Here is a 19,775-nt window from a genome sequence, read left to right as displayed (position 1 = left end):
AACAAAAGTCTATGATATACAGTATTATTCAGACTATTATGTTAGCTGATAAATTTATTGTACAAATCATCAGGGGTTGGCCACAACAACAATTGTCAACCTTCGCGACACATCTTCCTGCTCACGTGCTGCCAAATGACATACTGACGCCTGTGCAGATAGATCGTTGTGCTCAGCTGATATTTCTTATGTGCAGCAGTGCCGGATATCATCATCAGAGTTCGTGAGATGCTAAAATGTATATATGTGCATTTTTCTGAATTTCTTGGAACTAAAATGTTTGAATTCTAAAGTTTTCAAAATTAACACATCCATGAAGTCGGCCTCCATTTAGCATTTTTGCTATTAGATTGGCTATAGATGACATGACAATGAGATATAGCCATCAATCGGCTCTAGTATTATATTTGCTCTTATAGCCAACTTACGTGGCGCTTTTTTCTATGTAGAAGAGAGAGACATGAAAAAAATAAGGGAGTGGCTATCATGCAACAACCTGCCTCTACACATCCTCCCAGGCAAATACAATAAATTCAAAGAAAGGGATAGAGAAAATATAAAAATAAATGTAACAGTATTATAGCCAACCTTATCATATGAGTGAATACAAATTATATCTTTACATGACATTCTTTTTGGATTCATGAATATCTTTAAAATTTCTATTTTTTTAATTTGGAGAGTAAAAATGTCATGAACATTTAATTTTGAGTTAGTAAATATGTTTTAAATTCTCAAAAGTTTTTGAAATTTATATAAAAAATATCCCGGTGAACATTTTTTAAAATTCTGAATATATAACGAAATTTTGCCTTAGAAACGGCAAAAAATGGGGAAAAAGTTATGAGGAAATGAATGGGGCAAAATCGCTTCCGAACTGTACTACTGGGTCGTCAGCTTACTTAGGAGTAGCCGATCGCTCACTGACGAAGGGAGCAACTTTAACTGGGCGTACCAGCTTCCAGTATTCCTAGTTTTTAGGTTAGTTTTTTCCCCTTGAATTTCATGTTGTTTGTTTTATTGCGCCTTGTCGTTTTTTTCCATTTTAAAATAAAAATAAAATATTTTAAAAAATGTTTTCATCTTTCTTATAAATATTTAGGAATTAAAAAATATTTCGAATTACAGTTTTTTTGGGGGAATGAAGGGAAATGTTTAAGGTTGTCTAACTTTCTCGGAATTTTAAAAAAATCACGGCCTTTCAAAAAAAGTTCAAAATTTTCTAAAATGTTTGGAAAATGCAAAAAATGTTTCGGTTTTCAAAAAGTATTTCCGTTTAGTACTTTTTGAATTTTAGTAAAAATGTTCTGTTTTTAGAAAAGTGCTAATGTTTGAAAACTTATTCAGAATTTAAATTTGTTAGATTTTAAAAAAATAAGTTTAAAAAAGATAACAAGAAAAATGGCATGCTGTAGTGTATGGCTGCTACAGTACTTCAAGTTGCTACAGTGCAGACAAAATCTGACATAGACATCGACGCATGTGAATGTCGCTTAATGGGCCGGCCGAAATTTCTGTTTTTTCATGTTCTTGTTATGGTTTCAGTTTGCAAAACGGCAAACTGTTTAATTTTGTTTTCTTTCTTTTAAACTGAAATGATTATGTTAAACCGAACAAAACCGAAAAGCCCAGACAGGAAGGCACATCCCACGGTTCCCTCCTCCTCCTCGGGCCTGGCCCAAATTAATATTTCAGGCCTTCCTCCCCTTCAACCGTAGTCACGGCCTGACGCGAACCTGAGTCAGTCAGTCCACCCTCACACACACACACACACACACACACACACACACACACACACACACAGAGGAGAGAGCAGAGCATGGCGCTGGCGCCCTAGCTTGGTTAGGTCCTGCCTCCCGCGTCTTGCTGCGCCACAACCGCCATTGGAGCCCAAGGACGACGTCGTTGACTTGTTCTAACCCGTTCGCATCCCTGAACATTTTTGTTCAAATACATGTCAATTTTTTTAATACCCATTTTAAAATTTTCTTATACACTCTATTTGTTCTGATACACGTTGAATATTTTTTAAATAAAAATAGACAATAAAAAAGTGCATGCTTTAAATTTTTTGATACTGAAACACAATGGAGGCGATAACTGTGGGGCCAATGCATCCCCAGCTGGGCCGCGCCAACATACCATGTGGGGCCCATAGGCCCTCCACTGGCCGCCTAAGGTGGCTCTGACTCCGTCCTTTCATCAACTTTGCGATCTAATTTTTGTTTTGGTCCCCGAAAATATTAATTTCCCCAAAATATAGGCCCCCACTGGCCGCCTCAGGTGTATTAAATTTTTGAATTTCAAAGTTTTCAAATTAAGGCCTTCATGGAGGTTGGCCTCCATGTGGCATTTCCGCTATTAGATTGGCTCTAGATGGTATGACAATAAGATATAGCCATCAATTGACTCTATTATTATCCTTGCTCTTATAGCCAGCTTGCGTGGTGCTTTTTTCCGATGTACTCCCTCCGTCTCATAATGTAACCATTTTTGCAAGCCGTTTTAGGTTGCAAAAACATCCTATATTGTGGGACGGAGGGAGTAGGAGAGAGAGACATGTGAAAAGGGGAGTGTGCTATCATGCAACAACCTGCATTTACACGTGCTTCTAGGCAAATACAATAAATTTGAAGAAAGAGAAAGAGAAAAGATGAAAAAGGAATGCACTAGTCGTATAGCTAGCCAACCTTATTATACGAGTAATTACAAATTATAGCTTTACATGACATGTCAACATCATATGCCAACTGGATATACTATTAGCAAGCTCTTACAATGGGTACACACAAGCGAATTAAATACACGTGGATGCAACAATGCTAACCTGAAAATAAAGTGTCGATGGTAACAAGCTTAATCCTTGTTCGAGATGCCGAGAGAAAAATTTCTAGAAGAGAATGCTTTTAAACAGTTCAAGCATGCAAGGTAGAGCCTTCAATGGAGTACAATACATGTCTTACCCACTTATAGTATAATAAGAACTTATTGGGTTTATGGTTTCGTTCTTATTTTCTCCTGTAGGATACCCACTTAATTCTATTTCATGGCCACAAACTGATTCTCCACCAAGAAGGCTTTCTACATCCATCTCCATGTTGATTTCTATCCAAGGATGCAATGAAAGTTTCCTCAATCTGTTGAGCTCATCGGCGACCTCTTTCATGGATGGCCTCTTGTCGCCACACATATCTAGGCATTTCTTAGCCAGCTCTGCAAGTCCTACCAGCAACTCCATGCTCTCTTGGACTTTCACGTGGCTCAACAATACATCATCTAGATTATTCTCCTTCATCGCAGACAGAAAAATCAGTGCCAAGCTTCTTTGTTTCTCAGAGCCCTCGAGCTTCAGTGGTAATTGGCCCGTGAGGATCTCTAAAAGGACAACTCCGAAGCTATACACATCGCTTTTATCTGTCAACTGGCATGTTTGCATGTATTCAGGATCAAGGTAACCACAAGTACCTTGAACCATTGTGACAAACTGCTCTTTATCAGATGGAGCTAATATGGAGGTTCCGAAGTCTGACACTTTGGCCATATAGTTACCATCAATCAAGATGTTGGAAGTTTTCACATCACCATGAATTATTGGGGGAGACGCGTAGGAATGCAGGAAGTTGAGTCCTTCGGCTGCTTCATGAGCAATTCTTAAGAGAGTGCCAAAGGATATTTTCATTTTGTGCTTCTTGCCATGGATAAGCTCGAATAGTGTGCCATTTAGGACAAACTCGTAGACTAGAATTGGAATTTCAACCTCAAGGCAACAACCCAAGAGTTTCACTATATTCTTGTGATTGATTTGGGACAAAATGAGGATCTCTTGTCCAAATTCTTTCTTTTGCCTTTCGTCAACTAGTGCAATTCTTTTACCTGCATGTTGTCCTTCACTATCCCTTTATAAACCGTTCCATGGCCCCCTCTTCCAAGTATTCTACTATTGTCAAAGTTGTTAGTAGCATGCACAAGTTCAGCTTCTGAAAATACCGTGAAAGCAAGACCTTTCTCCGATCTCATCCTATCCAACAAAATCAAGCCTCCATGCTGGTGAAAATACTCCTGCTTTACTTTACTTAGTCTCCTTTTTTGACTTATCGTTTGTCTTGAGAAAATAGTTGCCATGATGATAACCACTAAGCCAAATAATCCCATTGTAACTCCTACATAGCAATAACATATGAGACAAATATTTGTTAGAGTGAGATGGAGGGACAATAAAACATACTTGATACTAGATGATTCTCCATGTGTTGCTGCGAAAACACTAAGAGACATGTAGCTATGAAATACCATTACTGCACCCTACCATTTATTTTGCTAATTAGTAACTCAATGGTTCGAGGAATTTTGCAAATAATTTAAATTAACTTTGCTAATGAAAAAATATCTCAAGTCAGACTATCGGATTAACATATTGAGATAATTGCTTGTAGTGGGGATGAACTTTGTAAGAATATGGAATTCCTTTTTTTTTTCATTTCCATAAACATATCTCCAAAAGTTCTTGTAGCATTGTATTGTTTTTCAAGAAAAAAAAAATACTTCGCTATTTACGGATAGATGACACACCAGCCAATACTTGTATGGACATATTGCCTTCTTCAATTCATATTTTCACTTTTTAATCCATCCTAAGGATCAATGCCTACCGCCAATTCTAGTCAATTTTTCATACCACATGAATAAGATGACACGCTATATATAGGATCCCTTAGATGTGGGGGCTCTTGGGGGGGTTTTCTATATGCCTCCCTAACACATGAGCTTGGGAAGTGGGTTGTTACCCCTTTCCCAATACACTACTTAGGTGTCTGACTTGTGGCTTTGCTGAATATGCCATCCCCGCCCGCTTCCTGCTCCCCGCTTAGAATTAATTCCCTTCGGTAAGATGACAATGTTCATGGTGACAAAAAATATCGGAGATTGAGTAGGTAAGTAAATGATGTCAACACTGGGGGTGTGCGAGCTTTGGAGGGCATGCATACGTCTTGAATCAACATGCCAATGTCAATTAATGCAATAAAGCTAGTCTTAATTTTGCTCTTTATCATGTAAGTCTGCCAAATGTTTAGACATGTTACGACCTGAGGGTGCGAACTAAACATTTCTTTAAAGACTAGCTAACTAATTGCCCATGCATCTCATGCATTGCAAAGAGAGCCTTGGCTCAGTGGTTGGGCATGCGGTTGTGCAACCTAATGACCTGAGTTTAATTTCTTAGAATTGACAGGTGATGAATAGGGAATTTTCTTTCATTTATTGAGGATCAAGCTTGGTGTGGGGTGGAGCCACTCATGAAGAAGTATCTTGATACTCATTTTAAAAAAATTTGAGGACCATGTTTATCTTGGTACTCATATTAAAATTGTCGTATGCATCCCTAGTTGGTGCAGAGACTGGGAAGTGAAAATCTCTCCCATTTTTAGGAGCTCTAGAAGCCGCCGGCCGCTGCGTACGCGACAACGGAGCAACAGGTCGACCAACCACCAATTCTGCACCAGGGGGCTCCTAGCTCCTAGCGACCGGGAGGGGCTCACGACCTGATCTAACGTCGCTACCGGGTCGTCCTTCCTCCATCGCCATCTCACAAAAACCTAGCCCCGCTCCTGCGTGGCTCCGCTGCGCCGCATTGGGGCGTCCCTGCCTCCCTCCTCCGGTCCCCCGCCACCACTCTCCTCTCCGCCGTCGCCGGTGACGCCGCTAGGGTAAAGCCCGAGCGGCTTGGCGGCGACGGCCTTCTTCTCGCGCGTCAGCAGCTCAAGATCACTGCGACGGTTCCGATCCTGATCTCCTCGGCGGTGATGGTGGACAATGACGGCTAGAGTGTGGCGGCGGCAGCCATGTTGCGGCCACTCAACCTCCGGTTTGGCTTCGGATCGTGCCCGAGCGGCTCGGCGGCAATGGCCTTCTTCTCACGCGTCAGCAGCTCAAGATCACTGCGACGGTTCCGATCTTGATCTCCTCGGCGGTGGTGGACAATGACGGCTAGAGTGTGGCGGCGGCGGCCATGTTGCAGCCATTCAACCTCCGGTTTGGCATCTGATCGTGGTGGCGCTCCTGGTCTTCATTTGCATCACACGGGCGCCCGGGACGGCGACCCTAGGCTTGGTGGTGGTGGTGGTCATCTCCTCCGTCGGTGGTGGTCGTCCTGAGGCAGGGTGGTCGGATCTCGAGATCCGTCATCTAGTCCCGATTGTGAGTCGGGGAGACAGAGTTGCCGGTGAAAACTGAGCCAACATCGGGCGATGGTGGCGTTCTGTGTCGTTACCTTGATGAAGGCATCATCATGTAACTACTATCGACCAACTGATATTGTTCCATGGGAAACCCTAGGATGTGGTTTTCCAGATCGGACGATGACGGCACTACGGTGTCGTTTCTCTCTTGGGAGCATCGTTTGTGGAGCAACGCTGGAAGAAAAAGGCAGGAGGTAGAACGGTTTTCTATTGCACGGAGCTTCGGTGGAGATGTCAAGTCATGGCTGACCGATAGGTGCTACGCCGTGTCATGCCTATTCGGCAGGTGCTACGCACGACAGATCTTCCATAGACTTCAAGCTGCGTCGGCTGGTGGTACTTGGTGGCATGGTGCTGCGGTGTATCGGCGGTGACCGCGACGTGCTCAGTAGTTTGCGCAGGGAGGTGGTGCTGTTGGGCGCCGTGGTGGCATCGACGGATGGCCGGAGTGGCAAGGCTGATGGAGATCTCTTTCCTGAAGATGGGTCAGCGATTCGATGATGATGACGACTTCTAAAATGTGTGCATGTGTTGTACGCTTTAAGTTTGCTGCACCAGATGTAGGTTCCGATACGTTATGTGGATGGATCAGGGACGACGCTAGTTTTAGATATGGGGAGTGAGAGCACTCCACATTATTGAGGTTGTAAGTGTGAGTGGTGGCCTCGGGTGGCTTCATGTTCGTTCTTCTCAGATCTTTGTTGAAAATTAATAAAGATGACTGTATGCATTGATTGATGCAGAGGCCGGGGGTTTTAACCTCCTTTTCCAAAAAAAAATACAACGAGGGCATACATATTCTAGTGGTTCAATATCAATCTTGTCCAACATATAGCTTACAACCATCATATTCTAGATTTTGATAAAATTAATTTGATTTGAGTATGTGTGGGGGAAGGCAAGGAAAGTTTTAATTTATTTAGGGTTTTGATAAGATTTAATTTGATTTGGGTTTCGATAGGGGAAGGCACGAAATATTAGATTGTTATAAGATTTGATTTGATTAAGTTAATACAGAATGTGGTTCTGGAAAGTACCTGTTTGATTTAGATTATTTCAAGTTACTCTATTTACGTTGATTTTTATTTTGTGTTGCCTCAGTTAAGATGACAAATTAATTAACAGAAAACCCGAAGGGGAATGTGGGCTTGGGGAGGAAAAAACTCGAGAGAGGAGGTGAGGCGAACCTACCAACTCCCCTTTAATAGTAGAGATAAAATAAATTATTTCAAATTGGAGGTGCAAAGTAGACTGTGGGGCAATATTTAATTCTATCATAAGGTTTTGCTCCAAAACAAATGCAAATGGAAGTGAATGGCTTAGCTGGTGATCTTGTTTCTTTAAGTCTTACCTATTATAAAGCCGGTGTCTGGGTTGCACGTATTGCTTTTGTCGTCAAATTTTTTCCCACCTCGGCAAGAACACCGGTGCCCTCCAACGATATTGTGGCAAATGCCGTTCGGAGGACATGGATTGTGGTCGCATTCGTTGACATCTGTAGTGAATCGGCAAAATCAGATATTAGAATTTTGTACGTGTATAAAATTAAGGGACTAAGCGTGTACATCCAGGGTGTACATGATTGATTTGCATACAAAGCTAATCAATTACTCTCCCATTCTAAATTACTTGAGTTCTATGTTCATCCCAAGTAAAATTTCTTTTAAGTGTGCCCGGGTTTATAGAAAAATATGCTAAATTTATACAATATCAAATACAACGTCAAATGTATATAGTATGAAGATATATTTTATGAGGAATCTAAAGAAACTATTTTGGTGTTGTAGATGTTCATATATTTTTCTATAAACTTGATCAAGTTGAAAGAAGTATGACTTAAGACAAAGCTAGAACTTCAAGTAATTTAGAATGTGGGAGCAGTACCTTTGCATCCGTGTGGAAGATAAGGGTTGCCTTCATACCCGTGGACACAATTGCATGTGTACCCGCGATCATTGTTGGAATTCACACACTTGCTGTTGCTGCTTACACATGCGTAAGTACCTGTGCTATTTCGTCGGGCGTCATCACATGAACTCACATCTCTTATAGCCCAATCAACCACTAGAGGCACCCGCCCCTGATATGTGTCATTGAACTCAGTATTTCTTATGTACGAAGCTCTAAAGTTGAATTCAGCTGTCTCCATCAACACAGCATAGCTACACCGGTTGAACTCCCAGATCTGACTTGTGTTGACCGACTTGAGGAAACTTGTATGGTAGTAGGGAATCTTCTTCGGTATCGTAGTCTGGGAGCACCCGATACCGGAGCAGGATCCGTCCACTAAGTCTGGCAGACCGTGACATGTTGCGATGCCGAGGGCTTGGTAGCCTGTGCCTGTGCCTATGCCTGTGTCCTCGGCGTCGCTCATGGAGGCAAGGGCATTGCATCCGATGACCGTGAACTTGTTGTCTACGTCAGAGAGCCGATAGGGAAACGAAGGAGAACGACTGATTTTGTTGGTATCCATGGAATTGCCGAATTCCTCCATGTTCGCGGTGGAGTTGTTGTAGCAGTACCCCATGATGTTATTCAACACCCTGGCCGTGCTTTTAGTCAAGGAGATGCTGAGAACCTCTAAACTGTACTTAAATGGCTTCCTGATGCCATCTTGGACCTTGCAGTTTATGTCAAAGTCTTCGCCGAACGAGCAGCCCGGATCAATACCGAATGGGTACGGTATGTCAACATCGCCGCACCGCCTTCGGCACTCTGAACCCGGAACCGCAGTTCCATGGGCGTATTGTGCTGCAAGCAGTGCAAGAGCGAGGCCAAGATGCAACAAGGTTTGCATATTCTTCAGCTGGAGAATAAGTAAACACGACACTGTCAAAACTAGATCGACACCATTGTTTCAGAAAAAAAAAAACAATCATAGCATAAAAAAGGGGGGACCATGGTCATTTTTAAAATTTTCCATGACACCTAAGCTAGACCTGTAGATGAACTGGTAATGAAGTTGCCAACATGGTACCTGGATGCTTCAACCAACACCCTACACCCGTAGATGCATTCGCAGGATTAGAATTCATTTGCACTCTAGTTTGAAGGAAAATTTCCATCCACCGAAAACTCTTGGTAGAATTACTTTGTTTTTCATGTATTGTCAAACATTAATTGATCCAAATTCCTACAGGTTTCTAATTCTGTGTTTTTTCCTATTCCCAAAGATGCCCCTAGAATACATAGATCTTTGCAGGCATGCTTATCTCTCCAAGTGGCAAGTTATGAAATTCCTTCGGATGCCAATTTTTTGTTCCTTCAGCATCAGCTATATACACAAGTCCATCATTCCTCGGAGAAAGGCAAGGGTGATAGACACCAGTTTTTTTTTCCCTCTATAGCATAGTACTTAACAAAAAAAAAAACAGTATCCGCTGTGAAGGAACAAATCCATTTCTAGTGAAAGGTTGTTTTTTGCTCTATAGCAAAGGAGTACTTAACACACACACAAAAAAAAAAAAACAGTATCCGCTGTGAAGGAAAGGAACAAACCCATTCCTAGTGAAAGGTTGTTGATGAACAAAATCATTCTACTTACGCGCACAGGCCGCAACACAAGCTCTGAAGAAAAGGGCGTCTTTAGAGCTCACCTGAAATGATGAAGGGTTTCAGATCTCCTCGATCGAGTGGAAGAAGTATCTTATTTTGCTGAGATGTGCCTAGCTTTCCTAAGACTACACCACCGGAGCTTGGGCAGTTGTGTGTTGTGAGAGTACTCGTGTTGTGACTTGTGAAGAAGAGCTAACAGTAGCACGCTAGATTATATACGCATACATACAAGAGAGGGCCTCTATCTCAGGTCGCTTGTCTTTCAATTCCATGGCGGAAATAAGCAGAGTGGACTTTGCTCGATCAAGTTGGCAATACTATATATGATGAATTAAATTTGCCAAGAAAACAATTGATCACGTAACATCCATGACAGTAGCAGACTTGTAATGGTTCGCGAGTGTGGTTACATTTGTTCAAAAAAATTAAATTGTTCGAAAAAAGAAGCACCTATGACAGCAGCAGACTTTGCTAATCCATTGGAGCAGGCATGTAGGAGTATATTCGATGGGTGTAGGTATGTTGCTGTGGTAAGCCCACAAAAGTCAGCTCCTGTGGCGTTATCATCCTCTCGCAGGCAGTTCGCTGGGAATTGCTGGTTGGAGTTTGCATATATATAGTTTTGATTCTTTTCAATCCAAAATTGCAGTTTAATTAATTTGGGATCCGGAATCGATCAGTGGCGTGGGGGCAAGTACTACATATTACATGAGCTGCTCTAGTTTTCTTCAGGGTCGTAATATCTATCTAGTTACTAAGCTCCCTTCAAATCCTTGCCTCTGGTGGCTCAGGGCTGAGGGGAGCGTTGTTGCCCCATTTGTCAACGTATGTCCATTGCTTAAGTGTGTATGTGTATTAGTACTACGTGTTATCTTTTTTTGTGAAATAGTACTATGTGTTATTGTATCTCTCAACTGCAAAGATATGTATATTATACTCCTATTTCTTTTTACTTCATGTATACATGGTCTTAAGTCAAACTCAGTGTAAGTTTGACCAAGTTTCCAGAAAAATATTAGCACGCACAATACAAAATCTATCATTTGATCTATCACACAATTTTTTTTCTAAATATAACTTGATTAGACTTTACAAAGTTTTACTTCAGAGAAATCTAATACGCGGAGTAAAAAGAAACAAATGCAGTATATAAGAACATCACACTGTGATTCTCATTTTCTAGCTAGCTACCCACAATATCACATGCCTGACTTTTTAATGTGCATGATTGATTTTTAAATATTTTTTCTCATTTACAAAAAATAATCAGTAAGAGCGTCTACAGCGGACGCCACAAACCATCTCTCAAATGCTCGCGGACGCGCCCGGTCAGTGCCCTGACAGGAGAGAAAAGGAAAAAAGTTACCCAACCAAATCCCTTATATCTTCCCTATATGTCTAGGCTGTCAACGAACCCTCATATCAATGTCAAATATAGGGAGGATATGAGGGCTCGTGGACACGCCCGGGCGCACCCGGTCAATCCTCCACGTAGGATGCGGCACCGCCCCGGACTATATTTTTTTATTTATTCTTTTCTTTCTCTCTCTTCATCTCCACCAATCGCGTGCAAGTGACGGGACATATGAGGAAGAAAATAAGAATTGCGGCTGCACAGATGAGCTAATAGGGGCTCAAAATGGACCCCGTCACTAACCGGGCACGTCCGCGTGTGTTGAGGTGTGGAATTAGAGGTACGTTGCTGAAGATGCTCTAAACATGACCAAATGTTCCCTAGAGCCGAATTGAAACTCTCACAATTTCATAATGTAGTGCATTTTTAAAAAAGTCAAACCACACGAAATTTGACCAAGTTTTCTGATAAAAACATTTACATCTATAATACCAAGCATATATAATTAGATTCATTATAAGAAGTATTTTCATATTCAGATATTTAGAATTGCAGATATAAATTGTTTTCTCTATAACCATGGTCAAAGTTTCCAAACTTTGACTTTAATATAATAATCTATATGCACTATATTATGGAACATGAGAAGTATTTGAATTGATACCTGGATGGCTCTGTCTTTTATAATGCATGCAAGAGGCCGATGACAGATAGCTCATCCAACTTGATTGGTCGACGCATTCCATTCGGTGGTAACATGCACGAATCATCCAATGAACTAACATTTTAACCTATGATCAACAATACTATGTAAGATAATTAACTACCGATTATGGACAATAAGTGAGCAGACTATAATAAAACCATGTAGAAAGTAAATATGCGAGACTTAACTCACGACTGAAGAACAACGTGACAAAGTGCGGACGCGGCAAAGCGCGTGTGAGAGTCTAGTAATTGTTAAACTCAGACTAGCAATGAACCTAATTAGGGTCAGCGTAGTGATCTCATCTGATCCGGCCTTTGGGCGAACTGAAAGGAAACGGCTGCAAGTACGTAGCGACGTCCTTGATGTCCTAGAACGGATTTTCTTTTGGCTCTATAATGTACAAGGATTTCCATTTCATCTTTATTTTTTCCATGCGTATAGAGGCGGCTAGCAAGCACTGTCCACAGGGCTGGTGTATGTTAAGCATGTGGAGGCAAAAAGGGCAAGGAAAATATAGACGACTTTCTCTGTCAATAGCTGAACCACCATATAATGGACAGGAATAATCTGGTGAGAATGTGTTTTTTTTCCTTTGGAGCAATTCCCCTGTGTTGGCTGTTGAGTCTATCCTGAACCTTGGGAACGGGGTCGTCCAGGGGTGGAAAGGATGTGCCTATCCTGGTTCCAAGAGTAATTAGGAACATACTCCCTCCGTCCTAAAATAAGTGTCTCAACTTTGTACTAACCTTAGTATAAAGTTGTACTAAGCTTGAGACACTTATTTTTGGGACGAGGGAGTATTATTTAATCTATGGAGCAATTCACTGGTGCTGAGTCTATCCTGAATAAAATTATTACCATAACAATTTGAGGGAGGGGACACCTTGTAAGACTTTTTTGACATGAAAGCTATTACCTGATCAGGGATAAGACCAAAAATCCTTCTCTCCACTGTTTAGAGGCAGATTATTATCCAACAAAGCCAACATTGACTACACTTTTTTATTGTGGGGGACATTGACTGCATTGATCACTAAGGGCTTGCTTTCCTGGTAGGGCTTGTTCGGTTAATCCCCCCCACACGGGGATTGGAGAGAATTGGAGGGGATTGTGTGGAGGGTTGTGACTTGTAGGGGATTTAATCCCTCTCAATCCCCTGCAAACCCCTTCAAATCCCAAAGAACCGAACAAGGCCATATGGATGTGGCGATCCATATGCTTGTATTAGATTGTACTGTCGGCAATAAGTCGTGACGGAGCATGGTGCGACCGGTGTCGGTGCGCCAGGTCGGGCCGTGGCGGTGCGACCTGTTAGTATAAATTCAGGCATACCGTCGATCATCCGAGGATCAAGCAATCACACGAGCACGACACCGAGATTTGTTAACGAGGTTCACCGATATGGCTACATCCCCGGGGCCTGACTATGGGCGCTCCTCCCCATGACACCGCTACAATACCGCACCCAGTCGCCCTGGACACCGGCACATGCCGCCGGCTTCCCCTGCGTTCCGGTGCTATTATGTTGGCATATGTTACATCGTGTGTCTAGCCCCGCTATATATGAGAGGTCTAGGATACAAGTGTCCTACTTGGACACGACTCCATATCCTATCTAAACACAATACAACTACAAGTCCAACTGTAACCTACCTTGTACACAATATTCGACACAACTCTAACAAACTCCACCTTGGCGAATATTCTCCACCACCTTGAATTCGCCAATGCGTCAAACTTCCATGTACATTGGACTTAAGCTTATCCCATGAGTACCGCTGCTACTCCAAAGACTCCATATGACTCCACCTGCAACTTGTAGTTCCTTCTTTTCTTGACTACAGTCAACACTCGAGCAAAATTAAGTTCCTGGTTACTCTAGTTTGTGCTCCCAACTTCCAGAGTATCAGTCCAACGCCATCACACACCAATCACTGACCTGCGTGAAAGTGAACAACTCACATATTGGGTGTCACACATAAGAGTTACCTGAACTCAATTTCACCACTCCTTTCTTGACCGCCTATCTGAAACTTGAAGGAATTTCACCATTGCTTGTAGTCATCCCGAGTCAAATTCGCAGTTGTCTCACCACATGTATGACCACCAGAGCCCTGGCCCATCTCCATGTCCCGTGCGTACCGCACGCCTCGCCGCTATTACCGCGTCGAGCCTCCGCTGTCCCGGTCGAGTCTCAAGGGTCGTAGAAAACCCACATCACTCAACCCCACTGCAGAGTACCACCGATCATCACCGACCGATGACGAGTTTCACGCTTCCATCAGACCACTGGGCTCCAGTTCGAACTACGTGTCCCTCGCTTTTCCATCGCTGAATAGACTTCGATTCCCTGGATCCTTACACCGTAGCCCCTCAATCCAGCTCCACCTTCAACATGACTCCATGGTAGATGATCAGTCCACCCACGCGCCTTGTCGACTTCAAGCTTTCATGTGCATTGTCTTGAATCAGCCTCGCGCCATAGTCTTGTCGAAGCCACACAAGCCCTCAGGCCTGCGCCACGTGTTTCCACGCCCCAGAAGTCGGTCACCATCAGCATCATGGTCCTATGTTGTCCTCGCCGATCACACCACCGTCTTCTGTACCAACCGACTCACGTCGATCCGTCAGACTATCTAGTCCGACCCAGCCGAACTTTTTCGGCTGCACGACACGCTCAAGGCTCCCAAATTGTCTTCCGTGAATTCTAATCCATCACTTGATAATTCCATCTTAGCTGACGTGCCTTCCCGCAATGCCTTCAAGCATCCCTGTCGTGCCAACAAATCTTTCACCCATATCTACCATAACCAAAGGTTTTCAGTTCTGTTGAACTTCTCCACCTCAAACCCGATGCCCGATGGCGTCACGATTCTTCGTACGGCTGACCTCGAGAAAAAAATACCCGAGCTTCTACACGCAATGCCCAAGTACTTCAAGTACATGTACTAGTACTAGCAAATTTAATCAATAAATTGCTTTGGTCTTCACGTGATGGCTCGTGGCTCAACCCGCGATGCTGCTGTTGCTTTGTCCCGTGTTGTGCTATTCCGATGGATGCATATCGTTTGATGGATTTCTTTCACCGATTTGATCTGCCTCTCCGTGTATACGGAGACTCGGTCTCCTTTTGTTTATTTTCAAACAAAATCTCACGTATCGGCCGACTCCGCCTAGGCCTGCCACACATGGGCCAGCCCACGTCCTGACGTTCACAGGCCACACGCCTTTGGTCCATGCTAGCCCTCGCCTTCGCTTCAGCCACCTGCGCGCACGGCTGCACATCACGTGTTGCCTGCACGTTCCGCCACCGCCGCGAAGCGCCGAGACTCGCCGATAACTTCCTACGAACCGATCGCTCCTGTCTTGGACCAGATCGCCTTGCTGCTCCCTGCTGTCACGTTCCGCCCGATCACAATACAAGATCTCGCCGATCAGACTAGCTTTCACAGCCACGATCTCTTCAAAACCTCCTCTAGATCAACACTGACCTTCGAACAACCTAGCTCATGATACCACTTGTTAGTATAAATTCGAGGCATACCGTCGATCATCCGAGGATCAAGCAATCACACGAGCACGACACCGAGATTTGTTAACGAGGTTCACCTATATGGCTACATCCTTGGGGCCTGACTATGGGCGCTCCTCCCCATGACACCGCTACAATACCGCACCCGGTCGCCCTGGACACCGGCACATGCCGCCGGCTTCCCATGCGTTCCGGTGCTATTATGTTGGCATAGGTTACATCGTGTGTCTAGCCCCGCTATATATGAGAGGTCTAGGATACAAGTGTCCTACTTGGACACGACACCATATCCTATCTAAACACAATACAACTACAAGTCCAACTGTAACCTACCTTATACACAATATTCGACACAACTCTAACACGACCTGCGTCGGTGCGCCGTAGGTATGCGCGCGTGGCGTGCGTGTGTGCGCATGTATGTATCGTACAGGTGAGCTAGCCAGACGGCCGTGCATGCATACGTGAGTTGCGGTGCAGTTGATGTCTGTTTGTGATCTGTTGGAGCGGCCGCAGTGTGCGCGTAGTGAGCGCGGGCGGCCGGGCATGCAGGTCGTGCACGCGCGTGAGTAGGAGGGGTGGGCAGCGCCCTGTGGGTGAGTGCGCCGGGACTTAAATACCTCTGTACTGCTGCCTGTTGTAAGTTGAGCCGAGTGGAATACAGAGAAGAGAATACGGCGTTCGTCGCCGGCGTGGTGTCCGTCGCCGCGGGTCTTTGTGTTTGTCGCCCGACAAAATCGTCTCCTCGTATTCTTGTCTGATCGTATGGCGATCCTCGGTTCCGACATGTACAACCGTAACTAAACGTGCCCGCCCTAGACATTGTTGTAAGCTTAGCGATGGAAATTGCAAAACTTTTGTAACTAAACGTGCCCCCTCTACATATTGTCATAAGCTTAGCGATGGAAATTGCAAAACTTTTGGTAAGCACACGGGGCGGAGCCAAGCTAGTGCTGTGTACGACCTGCTTCAAATGCTACATTGATGTACAGTACTCAAGGATGCAATACATAGCCCATGGGACCGCGTCACGCCCCGGGCCGTGGCCAGGGTGGCCTGGGTCCCAACTCCGCCAATGCTCATATTTCAAATATATTCGTGTTACGTAAGACATTCCCAGAGAAAATAAAATCCCAAAAGCGTAACATAGATATGCACCGGCAATTTGAATATATGAGATGTAGCTAGTGTCCAAGAAAACTACTATAGTATTCATTCAACAATCTGTGCTTCGTCTCCAGGAAACATACATGGTCTTGCTCTGCGAGTCACTTTGTAAGAATAGCTTCTAGCAGCTGGGTAGTGGAAGATCTCAAGGTGGGTGATACCGGAGAGCTACCGAAGAAACCATAGTAGAGAGCGTAATTAACGGTAGCTGATTTGATCTCGGCGTCAACTTTGCATGCACCTTAGTCTGTCGAAATCGAGATATGGAAAAACACAAGTTACAGGATGAAAGAGCGTCTAGCAGACTAGCACAATCGGGAATCAGTTTCAACAAGTAAATCATTTCTTTAAGCTATATTTCTCTTTTCCACAAAGTTGGATCAGTGATTTTCATTTTTTTTAGATGCACATTGCTTAATCAAATTTATTTGCTTATTAATATGTAGGTGCTACACAACTCCGTTCTGAGAAAGGAAAACACTACCAAACATAATATTTCTTAAGTATAAACCATGGACGAACATATCATGGTATTAAGGGAAGTTAACATTACGGCCCCGTTCGGGAATAAGCCAGCTCCTAGAATCTGCGGAGCGGCAGTTTGCTAGCTCCCAGATTTCGTACTACAGCTCCGTCCGCTCCCGGAGCGGAGTGTGGAGCGGAGCGTTCCCGAACGGAGCCTACATCTCTAGTATTTTGCATTACAAGCGTAGATCTTGGGAACTTGTTGGCCTGTTCTTTGTTGTTTACCGTCGGGTTCTCAAAAAAGATATACTATGCAGTAGCAACAAGGTTAACAGCATTGTTTCTAGTATCTTGCATTGAAAAACTAGACCATGGAAACTTGTTCACCTATTCTCAGTTGTTCATTTTCCAGTTACCTGTTGGACTCTCAAAAAGGATATGTGCTGTAAAGTATAGCATAAAACTGAAACCACCTGTTCCGTTACCAGAATTTTTGCATTTCCATATAGTCAAGTTTATAGCTGGTTTAATTTAATTTGTTTTTAGTGGAATATATCTCATACTCACAAATCATGCTAAATTATCATAAACTATCACATGAACAAGAATTAATAATTTGTACCGAGGAAATAACAAATTAAAACAAGCTGATTTGGAAATCTGAAACTTCAGGGCTGAGACACAGCTTGGGAAGACTGACACTCAGATTCAGGACTATTCAAAGTAGATACTATAATTAAATTCCCGTTCAGTCAATGCAAAAAATGCGATTTTGCAATAGAGTAATTCAATCTAGTGTTAAGTTTGGAGAAAAATGTATCTTAATTTTACAACAAGATATGTCTGTTTTCTTGTTGTGCCTGGAGAAGAGTCTATTGTTCACTCACCAGCATTCTTGAGGGTTCCAACCAAGTTAAATAGATTCGTGTTCCCTGTTTGAGACTGTGCCCTAAAAAGCTATTCCGGAAGGTCATCAGTGAAGATTCTTCATCATTGGTCGGTTTCTGGATCCCGCGAGCAAACGTCATCCAAAGCCTTCACAAAGGTCTTGCCATGAACATCTAAAACAAGAGTTATGCTCGGAGATTTCACAACTGGTGCTGCATTGCATAGTGTATGGTGTTCCATCAGCATGCGTTACAGATTCATGAACCCACTCTGTTGGGTATTTTCTAGCTGGAGTCTGGCTCTATACCTTTAAAAATGGATTCGAAGACCGAGGAAGCGTCCAAAGTTTCGATGCCAACCTTTTTTCTCCATTGCTCAGTATCGAGCCCAATGGAGTTATCCTAGATAACGGTACATGCTTCCCCCTCATGCTTAAGGAGGGCTTCGAAGGTTTTACGTTATGTAACTTCAGTGGAGGTGTTTCTTCTGAATTAATCATGGCTTAAGATTATTGCTTTAATGTGTAATTTCCATTTTTTTTATAATTTGACTAGTGCATACCCTGCTATGCAAGACCATATGTCCTTGAGAAGCTATCTTTCGAAGAGATGTCCTAGGTGGACACGAAGATAGCTCACCTTAAAACGAAACATGGTTTCGACTTTGAGGTTAAGATCATAAATGAAGTAGGTCACACTTATTTTGGATGTTCAAATTGGGAAGGATTATGCAAGGCCTATGGATTTGAGGAGGATATGAAAATAACATTCGATCTTGGCAATCCGGAAGATCAAAACATTTGGCTGGATCCTAACATGGTTCCGATTCTGCCTCCGTGTGAGTTTGTTAAACACATTTGTTAAATGATCTATATTCCTTATCTAAAAATACTTGTTATTCATACTTGCTGAACTTTTTTTTATTTATAATTGACAACTTTATTTTCTCTCTTCCCAAGAAATACAAAAGATAATAGACGGCACCTACTATAGTCATGGCGCAAAGCTAACTTGGGAGGATAAGAATTATCTTATCTCCTTTGTTAATGACGTTCTGAAATTTAAGATCATCTTTGGAGTTAGGAAAAATTATGGTAAATACGTGCCAGTAGTCCACGAGTTGTGCGATGCTAACATTCGTGCAACTATCATGGTAAGATTTTTACTATTGTGTCACTAGTTAGTCCATCTTTTTCATACATTCTTCTGAAGTAAACTTCATTGCTAACTATATAAGTTACTATTATGTTCTTCAACAGAAGCTCCTGAATGTGGTTCTGCCTCCATTTATGTTTGTCGAAGATGAGATGACAGTTGTTTGTGTATGACCATGGTCGGAGGGTGTCAAATAGGCATACTCGACCTCTAAAACAGATGGATGCCTCAAAATCAAGGCTTGGAGAAAAATAGTGGCTCAGCGAAGGCCACAAAATGGAGACAGTTGGATCTCTATGCTGCATAACGCAAAAGGAGGTTTTTTTTTTCTGTTTTATGCTATGTTACCCGAGAGAGTAGTAGGTCCCGCTACCTTACCTAGTGCAGTTGGTTAACTTATGATGATCATATTGGTGAGATTGTTATATCACTAGCACCTTAATTACCTAGTAGTGGTTAACTTATGATGATCATAATGGTGAGATTGTTATATCACTGCAATCAAGATGAGTTGTACATATGACTACGATGATGATGTGTTGTTACACACACACACACACACACACACACACACACACACACACACACACACACACACACACACACACACACACACACACACACATACACACACACACATCATTATGATGATGCGTGATATGAGTTGTATATCATTAGGGTGGAAGAAACACATATTAGATTAAGTGGATATATC

At 42.9% G+C, this 19,775-nt stretch overlaps 1 protein-coding gene across 2 annotated transcripts in view; it reads left to right on the top strand.

The window, feature by feature from the left end:
• The window catches only part of LOC123102700 (vacuolar protein sorting-associated protein 60.1), a 69,013-nt gene that overhangs the window by 7,349 nt on the left and 41,889 nt on the right, over positions 1-19,775 (top strand). The window contains exon 5 of one of the 2 annotated variants that reach the window (XR_006449215.1): positions 74-397. The exons of the other annotated variant lie outside the window; for it this stretch is intronic. The gene's annotated coding sequence lies outside the window, so the exon portion shown is untranslated. Of the gene's footprint in view, positions 1-73; positions 398-19,775 lie in introns of those variants that run through there. 2 annotated transcript variants of the gene reach the window in all.

This window comes from Triticum aestivum, chromosome 1B, assembly GCF_018294505.1.
Source record: "Triticum aestivum cultivar Chinese Spring chromosome 1B, IWGSC CS RefSeq v2.1, whole genome shotgun sequence".
In the NCBI taxonomy this organism is placed as follows: Eukaryota; Viridiplantae; Streptophyta; class Magnoliopsida; order Poales; family Poaceae; genus Triticum; species Triticum aestivum.
This window is presented reverse-complemented; position numbering and strand designations above follow the sequence as displayed.